This window comes from Acanthochromis polyacanthus, chromosome 5 (genome assembly GCF_021347895.1).
Source record: "Acanthochromis polyacanthus isolate Apoly-LR-REF ecotype Palm Island chromosome 5, KAUST_Apoly_ChrSc, whole genome shotgun sequence".
NCBI lineage: Eukaryota > Metazoa > Chordata > Actinopteri > Pomacentridae > Acanthochromis > Acanthochromis polyacanthus.
In genome coordinates, this window is record NC_067117.1 from 43987647 (window position 1) to 44003486 (window position 15840).

General features: G+C 43.7%; 1 long non-coding RNA gene across 4 annotated transcripts; it reads right to left on the reverse strand.

The window, feature by feature from the left end:
- Positions 1 to 11043: 11043 nt before the first annotated feature.
- LOC127534024 (uncharacterized) lies at positions 11044 to 15583 on the reverse strand. 4 transcript variants are annotated; one of them, XR_007941941.1, is made up of 8 exons: positions 15076 to 15240; positions 13979 to 14187; positions 13798 to 13887; positions 13465 to 13651; positions 12970 to 13101; positions 12740 to 12882; positions 12373 to 12622; positions 11044 to 12259 (listed from the first exon to the last, which is right to left on the reverse strand). It is a non-coding gene; the product is annotated as an uncharacterized LOC127534024 (long non-coding RNA). The 4 variants fall into 4 exon arrangements; XR_007941942.1 differs by lacking the exon at positions 15076 to 15240 and adding an exon at positions 15441 to 15583 and having other exon boundaries at positions 12740 to 13101; XR_007941939.1 differs by having other exon boundaries at positions 12740 to 13101; positions 15076 to 15241.
- Positions 15584 to 15840: the final 257 nt, after the last annotated feature.

Sequence of the window (15840 nt, forward strand, 5' to 3'; positions counted from 1 at the left end):
AAACTACAATGAACTTCACATTAATACCAAAATGTGAGGGGTTTAAAATGCAAATGTGTCAACAACACCACAGATTCAGCTCAGTTGGAGGACAAAATTAAATGACATTATCTCACAGAAATGCCAGGTGTCACAAAAGAGTCAAACAGGTACCTTATACTCCAAAGGTCAAATCTGGATGGACAGGGATTGTTGGAGACATTAAGCTGTTTATTTGTACACAGTAAAATTGCCAGTGTAAATACAACACCTAAAGAGTCCATTTTAACACTACCTCAGTGAACATATGGTCCCTATCTACAGAGTGTTAAATTTACACTGAACATAGATTTAAATTTCCAGAGTTAATCTTACTCTGTCCAGAGTTAATATTTTACACCACACTACACTAATTAGTGTTAATCAAGCTTTACACTAGGCGGGAAATAACAATCATAGTGTTATTTACAATTAACACTGAAGAGTTAAGTGTTAAGTTTTAGTGTCAAATGACTTTTTTAGTGTTAAACCTCCTTAACACTATGTGGATTAAGAAATTACTCCAAAGAGTGTTGATTTTTAACTGACTCCTACCAGTGTAATATGATGCATTTGTGTAGTCTGCAGGGGTGAAAAAACAAACATTATATCTTTAACAAATTTAATTTTTGTATACTTTAAATGTACAGATTAATTACAGGTAAAACATTCTCCAGGGTCATTCCGTGTGGTTTCACCAGATGGTGGTTGCCGCACAATTTTCAAATTAGTCCTAAATGTGCATGCCATTAGATAGTCACAAAAGTACTTTCTATGCAAAATTGTAGGCCTGTAGCTCAAATAGTTTCTGAGTTGTGGGGGTCTGAAATGTTCAGAATTTGGACTATAAGAAGCCTCGCCAGCGTTTTTTGCATCTTTAAGTGGTTAATTCTCAGCCTCTAGACATACCAGAGAGCTGTGAGTTGGTAAACAAGGCCTCTGCATGTAGCTAGTGCCCCACAGACATCCCCAGGTGTTTCCCTACACTCTGCAGGCCGTGGGGGCTTGCTAACAATGCTAAAAATTAAGAGATACCTACTCACGAGTGGGGTTTGGGACCTTAAAAGTACTAGAAATACTGCACAGAAGTGTTCTAACACCCCTGGGTTCCATTCTACACAAACTTGTGTGATAACTTAGCAAACTGGAGCTTTCTAGGTACCTCAGTTTGGAAAATATGAGCTCCCAAAGTTGGACGAGATTTTAAATTGGCTATTTTGGGTGGCAAAAATCTCAGTGTGGGACAGGTACCAGAGACCCCAAATTTTTCTACAAGACAGTTCCATCTGTCTTCTATCACTGTACAAAAAAGCAGCAGGGTTATATTTGTAGTTACTGAGATATTCTTACTCCAAATGCCATGGGTGATGTCAAAATAGTTTTTGGCTTTTCAGTACTTTAAATTGGGATACAAGTATTAGTAGTCATTCAGACATAATAATGGTAGTATTATGTCTGTTTTGTTCTTTCTGCACACACACACAAAGACACACAGACACAAAAGGAAAATGTTTTAAGTAAATAACTGTAAAATAAGACATTAAGTCCAACATGACCCAAGCATAAACACACAACCCAAAGCACAAGTCATGCTTAAATCAACAAAAAATATTACCTGCAATAACCATGCAAGCACACACACACACACACACACACACACACACACACACACACACACACACACACACACACACACACACACACACACACACACACACAACACACAACACTCGACAGAGCAGCAAACGATGCCACAATGATATACAACAACAAATCAACAACAGAAATAGCTTCTGAGCCGGAGCGGCATGCTAGCGCATATTAGCGTCTACACATGTACACATGTGATCAGCAAACGCACGCTTACTAACTTTATAAAACACAATTACAACATCTTACCTTCTGTCACGCACAGCAATACCTGAAGGAGCACACACGCAGACGCCGACAGGAAGAACACGAGCCAGGCCACCGCAGATATTAGGTTATTAAGTAAATACACGGACTCCTTTATCCTTTAGGTGATTGGAGAAGAGAAAGTGATGGTAATGGAGCTGCTGAGGATCATCCGAGAGCTGTGTGGTGGACTGATGGCATGCAGGCAACTATTGGCATCCAAATATGAAGTGACCATGACCAGTGAGGCAGGATTTAAGCGGCTGCTGGACGGCTTTAAGATTGGATCAACTGTAGTCATGGCTAAGGAGCTGACTAATGATGAACTGGTTGTTTCTTTTCTTGCACTGCCTGCATACATCACAGATGAGGAAATCATTGACAAACTGGTAGGCTGGGGGGTGACCGCTGTATCACCGATAAAGAGGGGGATGTGGCCCGGCACAAACATTGCAGATGGGATGAGGTATGTTAAAGTTAAATTTACTGATTATGTGCAATCTCTGCCGTATTCAGCAAAATTTATGACTGTAACAGGACCGGAATATGTACGTGTGATTCATGATAGACAGGTTAGGGTGTGTCGCAAGGGTGAGGGACGCTCAGCCGGAGAGCCTGAACCGAGACGAGGCGGTGGAGAAACTGGCCTCTGAAGAGCTACAAGGTGCTCTGAATGGAGTGGATGAGGTGACAGAAATGCCTGATGACACTGGCCCTGACTCACAGTCTCAAATTCCTCCAGGCCAAGGTGACGCTGGGTGGAACCCAGCCATTTGTCTGACATCCTCTGACTCAGAAATGGACCTCTTGGAGATGGCCAAGTTAAGAAAACGGCAAAAGGAATTGAAGAAATCGAAGGCAGTTAAGAAACCAAAGAGTAAAAAATGATTGTGACATGGCTGGTAAGCTCATCCTCGTTCTCTGTCCACTCCTTATGCTGCAGCTTGTATCTTTTAATGCATGTGGGCTGCGTACAGAAGTCAAACGAGTAGGTGTGCTAAAGGAAGGGAGAGAGAAAATCATAGATCTATGTCTGACTTCACCTGAACTGATCAAAACTGTCAGTGGGGTCAGGTACAACAACAACTCGTGGTCAGACCATTCATTCATGGAGGTAGAAATGGGTGGACAAGGGAGAGCCAGGAATGGAGGCACCTGGTGTCTGAACAACAGTCTGTTAGACGATCCAAAATTTACAGCAAAAAAAGGAAGTTGCTAACAAATATATCAGAGGAAATCAAATATACAGAGGACATATTTTCATGGTGGGAGGGAGTGAAGGAAAGAATAAAAAAAACTTTGTAGAAATTACAGCAAGCAGAAAAGGTGGTAAGAGAATAAGGAGGAATACACAATTAGACAACAAATAAACACTGAATTGGAAAAAATGGATGAAAATGCAGATCATAGCATAACAAATTATTTATGCCTAAAGAAAGAACTTGAAGCAATTGAGACAAAAAATGTAAAGGTGCAATAATTAGAAGCAAGGCAAAATATGCCATTGAGGGTGAAAGGTGCATGGGGTATTTTCTTGGTTTGGAAAAAAGAAAACAAGAAAAGTGTTACATTCAAGAACTAATTAGCAGAAAAGGGGAAAAGGTTAGTGTGACTGAGGACATTCTGGGAGAGGTACAGGGTTTCTATCAGGAACTCTTTGCCAGTGAAGGTGTGGATAAGAAAGCTCTTGAGAAAGCGATTGGGACCCTGAGCAGCCGGCTTCCTCCCGAGGAGGCTGAGTGGTGTGACTCCCCCCTCACTTTAGGGGAGGTGGAGGCGGCCATCGGTGGACCCGGGAGGAACAAAAGCCCTGGCTCAGACGGCATAACCTCTGACTTCTACATCTCTTTCAGAGACCAGCTGGCCCCGGTCCTTCTCTCCCTCTACCACAGCATGGAGGAGCAGAGGTGCACCCCCAGGACCTTGACGCTCGGTTTAGTAAGTCTGGTGTACAAGCAGAGAGGGGACAGATCCTGCCTAAAGAACTACAGACCCATCAGCTTATTAAACACAGATTATAAAATACTCGCAAAAGTATTGGCAAACCGGTTAAAGACTGTCATACACAACATAGTTGGTCTGACACAATCATACAGTATACCTGGGAGGGACATATCAGACACAATACTGACAGTTAAACATGGGGTGGAACAATTACAGCAGGAGGGAGGGATCTACATTACAGTTGACTTCAATAAAGCATTTGACAGGGTAGAACACAACTTTCTGTGGAAGGTAATGGCAAAACTGGGGTTCAGGAACAGGTACATGGGATGGTTTAAGCTACTCTACTCCAATGCTTATAGTAAGATAAAATGTAATGGGTTCTTGACACAGCCAATTCACCTTCAACGCTCCATCAGGCAGGGCTGTCCTCTCTCTGCACTTTTGTACAGTTTGGCGGCCGAGCCACAGGCCCAACTCATCACAAAGGACAGACACATCACAGGGTTAGTAACACCGGCACATAGACATATCAAAATAATTCAATACGCGGACGATACAAACATCTTTGTTAAAAATGCAGAACAGGTGGACAGTGTAATCACGCACCTGGACACATACGGTAGAGCATCGGGAGCACGGGTGAACACAGACAAATCCCAGATCATGTTTTGTGGCTCAGTGGCTCGGCCGCCAAATATTTGGGGATTTGAAGAGGCCCAGGAGATTGTCAAGGTCCTGGGGGTCCACATTGGGAAGGATGCCGCAGCAGCGAGGGACAAGTCCTGGGAGGGGCTCCTGGCAAAACTCCCAAGCCAATTTGGGTTGTGGAAAATGCGGGGGCTGACCCTGAGAGGCAAGGTGGTCGTGACCAACTCCCTCATATTGTCTAAATTAACGCATATAATGGCTGTCCATGACCTCCCTAATGCGGTACTGGCAAAATTCAACAACCTCATAACATCGTTTCTGTGGAAAGGAAGGGGCAATCTGGTTTCTCATAAAACAGTCATTGATGACTATAAAAATGGAGGGTTAAATCTAATAGATATTCACACCAAAAAACTGGCTTTAAGGAACAAAATAATAATTAGACATCTAGACAAAAACAACAACTCATTCTGGAAAGACTACTTCATGCAACAGTTAAACAAAATCAATAACCTGGGGAACTTTCAATTATGTCAGAATAGCCCACGCACTTACTATTCAAATCTGGACAGTTTTTACAGGGAGGTCATGGAGGCATGGGGGTTGGCGCGACCACTGATAAAGACTCAAGTCACCACCAGAGTGCAGGCGTTGGCACAACCCAGACATCAGTGAGCATGGGAGGCCCCTGCTGGGTGGCTCCCTCGAGGCTGCAGGCCTGCTAACTTTGGGTCGCCTGCTGAATCAGAGGGGAGAGATGGACCGGGAGTGGATTGTGAGATTAATGAGGGAGAGAGGAGCAAGGGTCAGGGGGAGAGATGTGGAGGTCAGATGTCGAGCAATTGAGAGGGGGATGCCGTCCGAGTGGAGGGCTGCCATCGCCAGTGGGGTGGGCGGCCTGGTGCGGGACGATGTCCCAACATTCATTCTGGTAACTACTAATGGCAGTAAGAACATCACAGAAACAACAACAAAATACTGGTACAGAACATTCAGACACAAAATCACGAGGCGGCCCACTGCAGAACTGGCCTGGGCCAAAATCTTTCCAAACAAACCCATTCACACCATCTGGCATAACATCCATCCAAAATATTGCAATGCACAGGCAGCGCAAACAGATTTCAAAATCAGGCACAGGCGCTTTTTTACGGGCGTCGTCCTGCACCAGGTCCATAAAGTCAAGTTTGGGAGGGACTGCTCGGTGTGCAGGGCCACACCGGAGGACCTGGAGCACCTTCTGTGGAGATGTCCGGTCGTGGCCCTGTTCATTGAGCAGGTCAGGCGTTTTTTGGCAGATGGTTTGTCTTGGGAGGTGAAACATGAAGGAGACTGGCGATGGCACTGGCTGTTCGGGGTCACAGAAAAAAAAAAGGAGGTAAATTACAATCTGCTGAACATTGTTCTCGGATTAGCGAGACATGTGACTGTCCTGGCAAGGAATTATGCCTTGTTTGAAAACAAGGAAATTAATAGGTGGAGCTTATTTAGAAACATTTTAAAATCACACATCAAGTTATTTCAGGATTTAAGTGATTTTGAAGGTGTGTTCATGACAAATGCACAACTTTTGTTTTCAAAGGAGGGAAAGGAAATTGTCTTCCGTTTTTGAGAGTATGGTTAAAAGAAATGGGAAGATGATTATCTTTAAAAGAGTTAGTGTCTTTTGTTTTTTGATTTGTGGTTTGTTTTTGAAGACAATTTTTTTTAGGTTGTTGCTAGAGATATGGACCCATACCCGTAGCCTGTGGACTACGGATACGGCACTTGCCATTTGCCAATCAGATACGCGAGATCTGGTCACGTGACTCCCGGTAGACGCTAGCGGTACGGACCCGTAGCATCGGTACTACAGGTACGGACCCTAAACCTGACCCTGACACTAACCGTAACCTTAACCTTTGCTTACCTTTCAACAGTTTGCAGTGGTTAGCAGCTTCTTGACTCGCGAGACTCGCGTACGGGTCCGTATCTGTCTGGCAAATGGAAAGTGCCGTATCCGTAGGCCACAGGCGACGGGTACGGGTCCATATCTGTAGACACTACCATTTTTTTTATGTCAATGTCTTACTTTGTAAGGGGAAGGTGATGTTTTTTCTTTTTTTTGGTGAGAGCTCTCGTTGACAGGTTTAAAAGAGTGGTTGAGGGGTGGAATTTGTGTGGGTGTTGGGTGGGGGATTCAAATGGGAGGGTAGGGTAATTTTATGTTAATAGAACTGTGTTTTTTTTTACAATTGGTTATTTTGGGGCTTTGTTTTCTTTTGTGTGGAATATCTGTAAATAATTGTTTTAAACTAATTCTGTAATGATGTAGCCTAGCCGCGCTAGACAACCCACGGCAACGAATTTAATTCTCTGCCAGGGTGGGTCTAGTTACCCTCCATAAGGCTCGAGGCTGGATTCTCCTAAAACTGGCCGGACCAATCACCATGAAGTGTAGAGTCAGAAGGCGGGCGTAACGAAGTGACAACAGAGGCACGACGATTCTGACAGAAATAACCGGAAACAACTAGCCTAGCCGCGCTAGACAACCCACGGCAACAAATTTAATTCTCTGCCAGGGTCGACAACAAAAACAAACAGTCGTTGAGCTCCATTAGCACCGACTCTGAATAATCTTTCTGTTAACATGTCTGTAATATACTTGAGCTTCACCCATTGACTGTATAAATAAGGCTTCACCGAACTCCCGCATCTCTTATTTCCGGCGCTCTAGGAGCCTATTCGTTGCGCTGATTGGTTGTATACCGACCCAGTTGCTGCAGAGGGATTTGATAGACAACCTTTTAGCCCGCCTCCCTTCCTGTCGAGCGTGCCTAGAGCCTTGTGCCTTCAGAGCATGGGTTTAGCAGGGCTAGGCTAGTAATGATGTGTACAATGATGTGGTTTTAAATTATTGTCAGTTTTTTGTACTTTCGATTAAAAAAAGATTTTAAAAAAGGCATGTCTGATCTCGGAAGCCAAGCAGCGTTGGGCCTGGTTAGTACTTGGATTTAAGACTGCCTGGGAATACCAGGTGCTGTAAGCTTTTTCTGTCCTCATCCAGCAGTCTGTGCCTGCAGCCGTGAAGCTCCACTCTCACAACCCGACCAGGGGCCTGTTTCATGAAGCAGGTTCACTGAAAACTCTGAGTTTTCCGTTTCAAGAAGCGAGGTAACTCTAACCAGGGAATGCGGGGTAACTCTAGCCTGTTTCACAAAGAGGGATAACTTCAACTCTCGGTCAGTTACCGCAGTAACAGACTCTATGACTCTAACCTGGTCACCAGCAGGTTTATCTGAGAAAACCTCCAGTTTCTCTCCGTCTCCGCCCTCTTTCAGCCACACGCTGTTTCATTTCCTCATTCATTCAGTCAGTAAGCGAGCGAGTTTTGGCGTAGAACAGCTTTTATTAACGATCCAGTGGATAAAGGAGCAGCATTACTGCACAGATAATTAAATATTTGTCGGTAGATTGTTATCAGACCGAGCATAAATGTTCTCGCATTTCCGGACAATTATCGTTTTGAGCGGTACCGTTTCATAATCGTTTCAAGTCCATAATCTACATAAACAACCTAATCCGTCCTTACATTTACATTACCAACCAGTCATGCTCTCACATCCAGCAGATATTGTGTGTTGCGCTGCGGTTCTTTGCAAATGAAAGTTTTTATATAATGTCGGAGATGCAGAGTAAGACAACTGTATGGAGGACAGTCAGAAAAGTTTTCCTGGCTCTGAAGCGACTTTTACTCATCATTGTGGTTTTCCTGGACACAAACCTGTCAGAACATCAAGGAGGATCCACAGGATTACAGGTGAATGATGTAGAGATCTGTTACATTCATTTTAAATCATATTCTGTTCATGACATTGTGCTGCAGCCTCAGACTGGGATCAGTCATTTTCATTTCTTTTAGGATTTCCCAGTGTGATTGGCTGCATAGATGCACACACATCCCCATCACAGCTCCCTCACATCATGAACAGGAAGTCCATTCACAGCATAAATGTGCAGGTAGGCTACAGGTAGACTGACTACTGTTTCTAAATGTTAAAGACTGCATCATAGTTCAACATCTGTCATTCTCTGCACTGTCCAGATCATATGTGATGCTGCATACATCATTTCTAATGTGGAGGCCACGTGGTCTGGGTCTGTTCATGACTCCAGGATTTATGGAGAGTCTAACCTGAGCAACAGACTGCAGCGTGGTCAGCAGCATAAAGATTTTCACAATAGAATTCTCTTGTCTCCCTCCTTTAATATGCTCTGATGTATCCACTATACATTACAGGAGAGTTTGATGGCCTTCTGCTGGGTGACAGGGGTTACCATGCCAACCCAGGCTGATGACCTCATACCCTGACCCTGAACCAGGCCCCCAACAGAACTTCAACCGGGCTCACTGCAGGACCAGAGCCCGGGTGGAGATGACCATAGGCCTGCTGAAAGCCCGTTTCCAGAGCCTACGTCTCCTCAGGGTGACCCCTGAGAGGGCCTGTGATATTACTGTGGCATGTGTTGTTCTTCATAATATTACCACTATTAGAGGAGAGCAACACCCTGCCCTACAAACTGAAGACCCAGATGATGAGCCCATCCACCTGCAGCTATCCAGGACAGCAGAGCAGTCAGAGACACCGTATGCAATAATCACTTTAGAGTTTAAGTCTCCATCATCACCACCACAGCAAATAAAGACATGATACACATTTCATTTGCTCTTCTTTATTTCCTACAAATAAAAAGTTCAGTTCATGTTCCAATAGTTAACATAATTCACCTGTGACCATCACCACCTCTAACTTGTGCTCCAGTATTTCAATTTACAGATCTGCCCTCCTAATCTGTTTTTTGGATTTTTCTCAGCAAATGCAGTTTGTAAATCTGTTTTACTGATAACTGGGAATACATAGAGGACATTCAATTATACAGTTGCACATGAATTCCACAGAATGAAGCTCTGGTGTTTCCTGAACATCCATCTCACTGTGTCAGTCTGTGCAGTGGAAGCTGAGGAACCATCCTGCTGCTGTCCAGCCATGCTCTGTTAAAAGGATGAGAATGTGTAGGCTAAATGTCACACTCTATATTCCACCCAAAATGTGAATGAGAAGAGAACTATCAGTAACATTCCTCTGTATGCCTTTCTGGATCCCCCTCTGTAAAGGCAGCAGACACACTTTCATCCTCTTCATCCGAGATCAGTGACATGTTTCAGTAAACTTAAACTACCATTTGGATCAATCTTTGGAGTGTTGAATACTTACAGTTACAAGGTCTGTGGTGTGAAGGGGCCAAAAGACAAAAAAGACACAAAAGAGAACTAAAAAATCATATATATATATATATATATACATATATATGTGCATCCATGACCTTTTATTCCACCGTTTTACAGGCATCTGCTTTCTTTCTGTTGGCTGAGCAGAAGTCTATGTTAGTTTAAATAGGCTTAATTATTTAACAGGACATGATATGGATGCAGACATTTAGGCTGTGTGGATAAAACAACTGCACAGTCAAACAGCCACTTAATATTTAGGCTACTTTACAATGTAAAACATGATCAACATGAAGTACCTCCATGAGATAATGAACAATGTTTTTATATTTCATCTTAAGCTGCTGTCCCGTTAGATTTCCCCTAAATGAAATTACTTAATGTTCTACCATTCAGACAGTTATTCCCTGTAATATTATTACGATTACAAAGGACTACATTTAAACTTACGCATTGATCCGGGCTGTTCTCCACGCCGTCTCTCTCTCTTTTGCAGCTGCAGCAGTGTTGCACTTCTTTCTAAAAACGTGTTCAAACTCGCCATATGAGCGCGTTAAAAACTTCCAGTTCAAAAACGCAGCCTTTCGCTTCCCCGTTTCCATGGTGACTCGTCGAATCGGGGCTCCATTGATGCTGTCTTTTTCAGAGTTGCGGTGCACGTGCTTAACTCCGGGTCAAACTACTCCGAGTTAATTAAACCAACTCATATCAGCCGTTGTGAAACCGAAAACTCAGAGTTTTCTATCTCAGAGTAGATCAACTCAGAGTTGAGGAAGAAACTCAGAGTTTGTAAAACCTGCTTCATGAAACAGGCCCCAGGACAGTGAGACCCTGTTGTTCTTCAGCAGAAGCAGACAGCGCCACCTACAGCAAGGGAGGTCAACTCAAGTGCCCTTGACGCCAAATGGAAAGCAACATTCCAATTAAACTATCAAGACAAGCGTGGCTGCAAAGGTTTTTTTCAACATGTATTCCCCAAGGAGTACCACTTCTGTTCAAGTATTTCCAATATTGAAAGTTTACTGCCCCCAAGCACTGCTCTTCAACCAACAAGTTCACTTTTAACAGCTTGGTGCCACACTACAAAGGACATTGTGCAGCTTGACGTCGCTGCCAACGCTCGTGGCCGTTGTGGTCTGGCCAGCCCCGCCCCAAGCCCATGAAACGACAAAGAAACGGGCTGAGAAAAGTCCAACAAGTGCCATGAGAGACAGCATGTGGAGTTCTGTCACCTATAAAAGGCTTCTGTGAAGAGAAGAGAAAAATTGAAATGCCACCAATATTTTTATTGATTGTTTATGTTATTTTGCAAATATAAAGAATACATAAAATATCTTCAGAAAATACTATTATTTTAAATGAGCAAATATTACAAATAATACATACTTTACAACACAAAAACCTACTCGTAATACTATTTACGAATAGGGAGAAGTGCCTCAGTAGAGGAAGTAATAAACTTCAAGTATACAGGACAATCATTCTAATAGCTACTTTATAAGGAGAGTGCAGTGCCAAGCTGACAGAACAAGGGGGGAAGGAGGATGAGGAAGGCACCAGGAATAAAAGTCATTCCTCAATCCACTATAATCTGAAAAATTTCAAAACCTTTAAATGCAGTGTACACTTATCAACATTCAAGCCTAAAACGTTTGGCACAAATACACGTAATAATACTAAATCACATAATTTCTCTTTTGTAAAGTCAGCCAAGGCCACTTGTGATACCACAAAGACATTGTCAATTTAAAAGTGACATTTAAAGAAGTGACAAAGTGGGGATATTATGAGAATCACTGTAAGTTTGGTTTAGTGCACTACAAAGTTAATTATTGTATACGGTTCCTTTAGACAGCGGAACAATCTGTCTAATAACACAAAGACATCGGCAAGGGCTTTAAAAGTGGCACTTAAAGAAGTGGCAAAGTGGGGATGTCAATTAGAATCAGTGTAAATTTGGTCTGGTGCAGCAAATGACAAATTATTGTGTCCGGTTACTTCTAGGTAAATAAATGAACTGAAATTAAACAAGAGGCAGCCACAAACAAAGAACAAATAGTGACCTTCTCAGAAGTGCACACATAAACAATAAGTTAAAATGTCCAAACAGCAAATAACAACAGCAGCAGCAGCAGAGGCAACTGTCAACAGTCCAGCGAGGCTTTAGAGCTGTTGGTTGTTTCTCCTCTCCAGTTCCTTGTCCACCATACCTTTAAAATGTTCAAAGCTGGTGTACACCACATCTTCAAAGCCAGGTGTGGTGGATTTGCCGGTCCTGGGGCAAAAAGTGAACAATTTCTGGCTGCTCCCACCTACTTTCTGCAAAGCGGGGCTGTCCTCCACAGACGCCATCTATGGGGTCCTCCTCCTCCATGGCAACCCCCTCATCACAAAGATCCTCCTCTTCCTCCTCCATCCTCTCAGCTACCGCCGTAGCTGCTGCAGTCTCCTCCTCATCCTGGCGACACTGCTCTTCCTGCACTGCAAACAACAAACAAAAGCATTCCTGTGATGAGTACAATTGTGCTGTTACATATCTTATAGATTGTGTGTGTGTGTGTGTGTGTGTGTGTGTCTGATGGAGTATGCTGTACCTCTCTGTGCATAGTACTGCGGCGGTGTGAAGGCAGTGGACTGGCACAGGGCGTACTCAACCCCAGGAGCTCCTCCTCGTCCAGGTGTTTGTATTGGTCAGGGCAGGGCAGAGGAGCAGCAAAGTTGGGCTCCGGCACATGCTCCTTGCCAAACAGCACCTCAGCCTGGTGGTTCATGGTGGTGACCGCCAGCCACCCGGAGGGATTCCATCCTGGTGTTCCACTGCACAACGAATCCAATCAGGTACACCTAAAACACAATTTAAAGAAGAAAAATGACACGTTACTGTACACGATGTCTGGAAAACATTGAAATTGAAATGAAACAAATGACTGAAAATGTGTCTGTTTTCCTTTCATGGCTCACTTGGAATGGCCTGATCCCACATCTGTAGGACGGAATGGCGTTGTCCAGGTGCGCATGCAGGCCCGACATCTGTACCTGTTCAGCTGCACGCCGTTCAGCACCACCTTCTTCACTGCCACGTACAGCTGAAAGCCAGGAGGATCCTACAAAACACAACGTGGCTCTTAGCCTGGCAGACTGGTCTACACGCATGACAAGAATTACACATAGACCTGAACTCGCCTGCGTACATCCAAGATGTTTGCTTGCTGTCGCCCGGTGTGCATCTGCAGCCTGTAGACTTGAAGAGCGGGATGCCGTCTATGTGGAGACCCGCTGGCCCCTTGAAGTCAGCCAGAATTGATTCTAGGACAGGCAGTGTCCTGAAACATATGCAGCGGAGAGCACGGTTACCACCCGTATTATTACACAGATTTCTGAGCGACAGTCTTATGACAGATATGCTAAAACAGAGATTTTCAACCATTGTGCCTCGCCACACACGTGTAACAAGACAAAATGTCAAAGTCTTGCAATGAAAAGAAAAAACACATTTGTTACTGTAAGAGCTTGCAAACTTATCGTCTTTTAGTGCCAAAAACTATAAAAAGAGAAAATGGTGGGCTTAAACTTATAAAGCTAATAGAAACTTGGATTTACTTTTCCTGGATAGAATATTATGTTTCAGCCTGTGGGATTGTGTCTCAGTTTGGTTGGTGAGTGAAAAATACTGTGTAATGACATACCTCAATCCCACGGGTGACGCGCCTGACGCAAGACTTGATCTGATGGGCTTTGAGGACGCCGATCATGTCCTGGTTCGAATACTGGGCGTACAGCTCTGGACTTCCACTCCTGACGGCTTTGACCGGAGCATCATGTCCTCCCTGTTGTAGGCCAGGACACACACCTCCGACTCGTCCAGGAGACTTTCTGCACACACACACAAAGACACACAGACACAAAAGGAAAATGTTTTAAGTAAATAACTGTAAAATAAGACATTAAGTCCAACATGACCCAAGCATAAACACACAACCCGAAGCACAAGTCATGCTCAAATCAACAAAAAATATTACCTGCAACAGCCAGAAGCTCTGCATCAGTGGCATAGAGAGCGTCATGCTGGGCTTTGACTGAGAAGAAGCCTCAGTCTTTGCTTCATGTTTCTGCAGAAATATACAGCATGCAACTGTAAGATACTTACATACACAGCTTTGACATGTAAGACAAACAGTAATGACTAAAACATGCGCATACCTTCAACCTCTTGTCATGATGGCACATGACAGATGGGAAGTCTCACACATACTCCAGCATGCTCGGTGCTGAAGCTCTTCCCACACACACTGCACTTGTGCTCCTTTGGACCATGAAGCTTCATGTGGCGGGTCAAGCTTGACTTTTCAGTGAAGTGTTTGTAGAACACACTGCAGACGTGACTCTTGTGCTCCATCGTTGTTTGCAATCTGCTGACAAAAAAAACAAGTCATATGAGTATTTGGTCACAGAATCCATCCATTTAATCCGTTTAACAAAAGGCAGAACATCACAGGAGATAAGTCTAAAACTGAAGCATATAGCCAGCTCTCCCTTCCCCATTTTCACAAAACACCCCCCCACAGGTAGATTATGCACTCCCCTCTTACATACACCCAGACAGCTGCAATAACCATGCAAGCACACACACACACACACACACACACACACACACACACACACACACACACACACACACACACACACACACACACACACACACACACACACACACACACACACACGACTGATTTGCGATTGTTTTGAAACATTACAAACATCTCTTCTGCATTCACAAGGAATTAGGCTAATATTTTGACCTAATAGTTTACGATAGGCTCGTTAATCATGTCAAGCAAAACATAAATGAACACTTGCGTTTTCGTCTCACTGCTGAGATTAAAATCAAATGCCTCCTTCTTGATCATTAGCACAGGAGAAACGCCACACTGCAGACATGACTCTTGCAAACTGTTAATACCCTTATAGCCTTTCCTCGATCTAAGGCAACAAAGTTGATGTACAACTGGTTTGCTTTCGTCCTGTGACACAGCGCGTTGTGTGAACTAGCAACAACAAATGAGGCTGAGCAGCTAAAATAGCAGCTTCTTGCTCGCCTTAACTTGGAAATATTTCGACAACACAGAACACACAACACTCGACAGAGCAGCAAACGATGCCACAATGATATACAACAACAAATCAACAACAGAAATAGCTTCTGAGCCGGAGCGGCATGCTAGCGCATATTAGCGTCTACACATGTACACATGTGATCACGCTTACTAACTTTATAAAACACAATTACAACATCCTACCTTCTGTCACGCACAGCAATACCTGAAGGAACACACACGCAGACGCCGACAGGAAGAACACGAGCAAGGCCACCGCAGATATTAGGTTATTAAGTAAATACACGGACTCCTTTATCTTCTCTCTCTCTCTGCTGTGGCAATTGTGGTGCGTTGAAGGAGCGTTGGAAAAGGCAAACACATGCGCTAACTAACCAAACAGAAACCAACAACAATGACCACATTATACATGTGGGCTTTCTAACAAAGATAAACACCACGATCGCCTCACTAATCAGCAAAAACCTTTTCCTCAAGTTGACTGCTGCATGTTTATAAGATTGAAATCGGATGGTACAAAGGCAGGAAATAAAAGAGATCTTTCTCACCTTACGGACTTACTTTCTCCGACGGTAATGGCGGATTGCAAACGTCGGGCCGGTGTGACCATAGATATATACAAACACTAGATGTCTCAAGACGGAGTCGGCGGCGTCGTCACTTGGCGGCCATCTTAGGACAGGGGACTGCTCTGGCGCACTGCACTGCAGTCAATGGTAAGGTGGATGATTTCCTCACTTTAACACTCACAACTCGCTCAATTCTTGATTGTTTTACAAACGGTTTAGTTTATGACAAACCTTATTAACGTGGCTATGATTCAGGCTCAATTCCGAAATCGCAGCTTTTCGTTTTGAAAAATGCGGCATAGTTGTGTGTCTTTTCTGCCTGGCTACTCACATTGAAGATGGTGTTACTCACAATCTGATTTTCAATTATTAGGTTTTC